A 3,215-nucleotide genomic window follows, 5' to 3' on the forward strand; every position below is an offset into this window, starting at 1 on the left:
GGAGGCTGGGGAGGTTGTGTGTGTGTGTTTGTGTGGGGGAGGCTGGGGGGTTGTGTGTGTGTGTTTGTGTGTGGGGAGGCTGGGGGGTTGTGTGTGTGTGTTTGTGTGTGTGTTTTGTGTGTGTTTGTGTGGGGGGAGGCTGGGGGTTGTGTGTGTGTGTTTGTGTGTGTGTTTGTGTGTGTGTTGTGTGTGGGGGAGGCTGGGGAGGTTGTGTGTGTGTGTTTGTGTGGGGGGAGGCTGGGGGGGTTGTGTGTGTCTGTTTGTGTGTGTGTTTGTGTGTTTGTGTGGGGGGGAGGCTGGGGAGGTTGTGTGTGTCTTTGTGTGTGTGTTTGTGTGTATGTGTGTTTGTGTGTGTGAGGCTGGGGGGGGATGTGTGTGTGTGTTTGTGTGTGTGTGTGTGTGTTTGTGTGTGGGGGGAGGCTGGGGGGGGTTGTGTGTGTCTTTGTGTGTGTTTTTGTGTGTGTGTGTGTGTTTGTGTGTGTATGTGTGTGTGTGTGTAGGGGGGAGGCCATAGGTGGGGGGGTTTGGTTGGGACCGCCGAAGCCTCTTTCCAAGCCAGAAAACGTCACTTGGGAGGTGCCCGTCCCAAAGCAGGACAGGACACACACTCACACACACACACACTCACAATCACACCCGCACCCCCGCCCTTGTTTTTGCACTCGCCTTTCCGACACCGCCAGCGGGGGGGGAACCTGACCCGCCAGGAAGGACGCAGAGAAGGGCACGGCCGCATTCCTGGCTCGCCTCCGGCCGTGGGAGGGAGGGGCGGGGCAGTTGGAGAAGGGCAGGAAAAGGGCACCACCAAGCGACCCAGGTCTAAAAAGACCCTTTCAAGGCCCCCCCAAAAAGGGAGGGGGGGGAGATCTGGCAACGGGGGGGGAAGAGTGGCAGATTCAGAGACAAGCTCCCCTCAGCGTCACCCCCCCCTCCTTGGCTCAGGCTCTTCTACAGGGGGGCCAAACAAGGCCATCCAAACGTGCCAGAGCCCCCAAATTCCACCAGGGACACCCCGTTTCTTCCCCCCCCCACGTCCCGAGGCCAAGCCCAGGGCACTCAGGGAGGGGGTGGCAAGAGGGCTGCCCTAGAACAGACAAGGGGGGCGTATCCAGAGGATGGGGGTGAGGGGGCAAAACGAGGCCATCCAAACGTGCCAGAGCCCCGAAACCCTTCCAGGGACACCCCGCTTTCTTCCCCCCACGTCCCAAGGCCAAAGCCAAGGCACTCAAGGAGGGGGGTGGCAAATGGGCTGCCCTACAAACAGACAGGGGGGCGTATCCAGAGGATGGGGGTGAGGGGGCAAAACGAGGCCATCCAAACGTGCCAGAGCCCCCAAACCCCTCCAGGGACACCCTTTTCCCCCCTTCTTTCACTGCCAGACCAACCCAAGGTGCCAGGCAGGGAATGGGGTGGGGGGCATTAGAGGAGGCGGGCGAGTCGGGTCCCAGGACAAAGGCTCGCCCGCACGACTAGATGGCCTCCCGGGACCCTTCTAGGAGAGGCTCCAAGCCCCGCAGCTCGTCTTTTCCGCCCCCCAGCATGCAAAAGCAGCGCCCCTCCCCAGAAAAGGCAAAGGGGGTTGCAAAGGGAGGGGAGGGGAGGCAGCCCCTCCCCTCCCCTCCCTCCGCTCCCCCCTCGCCCCCCGCCCGCCACAAGGCCGACGCCCACCTTCCACCGCCGCCGATCCCTCCGCTCGGCTCGGACTCGGCTGGACTCGGGATCGCCCGGCAGGCTCGGCAGATGCCGGGCCGGGCCGGGGGTGGTGGTGGGCGGGACCGGCGGAAATCTCGCGAGAGCTGGGAGGGGCCGCGCCAGGTAGGGCGCGACCCCTCCCCCACACACACACATACAGCAGGTCCCCTCCCGCAGGCCCCGCCCACAATAGGGCGGGGTCAAAGCCTCCTCCCCACCCCCGCCACCCTCCCTGCCTTTTTTTGTTTCGGAGCGCCCCCTGTCGGCCGCCGCTGGGAACAGGGTTTTTTTCTTTTTTTTTTTTGGCGCGCTCAGGGCCTTTGCTTCCCAGGGTGCCCGCGGCAGCCCCGCAGCGCCTTCTGGGGCCGGTAGTTTCCCTCAGGCTCCTGTCAGAGCGGGCCTTCCTCCCAAGCCGGGTTTTTGGGGAGGGGGGCGCACTCGGGCCTTTGCTCCCAAGGTGCCCCGCGGCGGCCGCGCCGCGCCTTCTGGGGCCTGTAGTTCCCCTCAGGCTCCTGTCAGAGCGGGCCTTCCTCCCAAGCCGGGTTTTTGGGGAGGGGGGCGCACTCGGGCCTTTGCTTCCCAGGGTGCCCCGCGGCGGCCGCGCAGCGCCTTCTGGGGCCGGTAGTTTCCCTCAGGCTCCTGTCAGAGCGGGCCTTCCTCCCAAGCCGGGTTTTTGGGAGGGGGCGCACTCGGGCCTTTGCTTCCCAGGGTGCCCCGCGGCAGCCGCGCAACGCCTTCTGGGGCCTGTAGTTTCCCTCAAGGCTCCTGTCAGAGCGGGCCTTCCTCCCAAGCCGGGTTTTTGGGGAGGGGGCGCACTCGGGCCTTTGCTTCCCAGGGTGCCCCGCGGCAGCCGCGCAGCGCCTTCTGGGGCCGGTAGTTTCCCTCGGGCTCCTGTCAGAGCGGGCCTTTCCTCCCAAGCCGGGTTTTTCGTGTGTTTTGGGGTTTTTTTTTGGTTGGTTCCCCCTCGCTGCGGCTTCTCCTCGCCCGGCCGGCAAGATGGACTGCGGGGTCCGAGCGGAGGCCTCGGAGGGAGGCGGCGGGCCCACGCTGGGGCCTTTCGTGAAGTACGTGGCCTCCTCAGGAAACGGAGGGCCCGGCCCTCGCAGGGTCAATTTGAAGACCAACCCCGCCTCCCAAGCAGCCTGAGGGGCGGCCCCGAACCGGCTGGGTCGGCCAGGGAAGCCGAAGTATGCCGGGCTCCTCAGGAAGCCGACTAGGCCTCGCGGAAAGGCCTCTCCTGAAAACGCCTCGAGAGGCCCCCAAAAGCCCCCAAAATAGGGGCGGTTTTCCTCATGGGGACAATTTTTTTTTTCCCAAAAGGCAGCTGGACTTCCTTGCTTTTCCCTCCTCCCCACCCTTGAAAACGTTTCGCTTCCCCTTCAGGAAGCTTCTTCAGTTCTGACTGAATGGTGGCGAACAAAAGATCACCTGGTGGTCTCCCTCCCTCTCTCTCCCTCTCTCTCTCTGAGGCCTGGTCTTTCAGGCTCACCTCTAAAGTCCCCTTGAAAAAGCACCTTGTTTTA

At 63.9% G+C, this 3,215-nt stretch overlaps 1 protein-coding gene across 1 annotated transcript in view; it reads right to left on the minus strand.

Moving 5' to 3' along the window:
• Nucleotides 1-1,780, minus strand: part of KIF1C (kinesin family member 1C) — a 26,517-nt gene extending 24,737 nt beyond the window's left edge. The window contains exon 1 of the mRNA XM_087919027.1: nucleotides 1,669-1,780. The gene's annotated coding sequence lies outside the window, so the exon portion shown is untranslated. The remainder of the gene's footprint in view (nucleotides 1-1,668) is intronic.
• Nucleotides 1,781-3,215: the final 1,435 nt, after the last annotated feature.

Source organism: Pseudonaja textilis, unplaced genomic scaffold (genome assembly GCF_049901715.1).
Source record: "Pseudonaja textilis isolate UNSWEBS1 unplaced genomic scaffold, rPseTex1.2 PTEXSCF23, whole genome shotgun sequence".
In the NCBI taxonomy this organism is placed as follows: domain Eukaryota; kingdom Metazoa; phylum Chordata; class Lepidosauria; order Squamata; family Elapidae; genus Pseudonaja; species Pseudonaja textilis.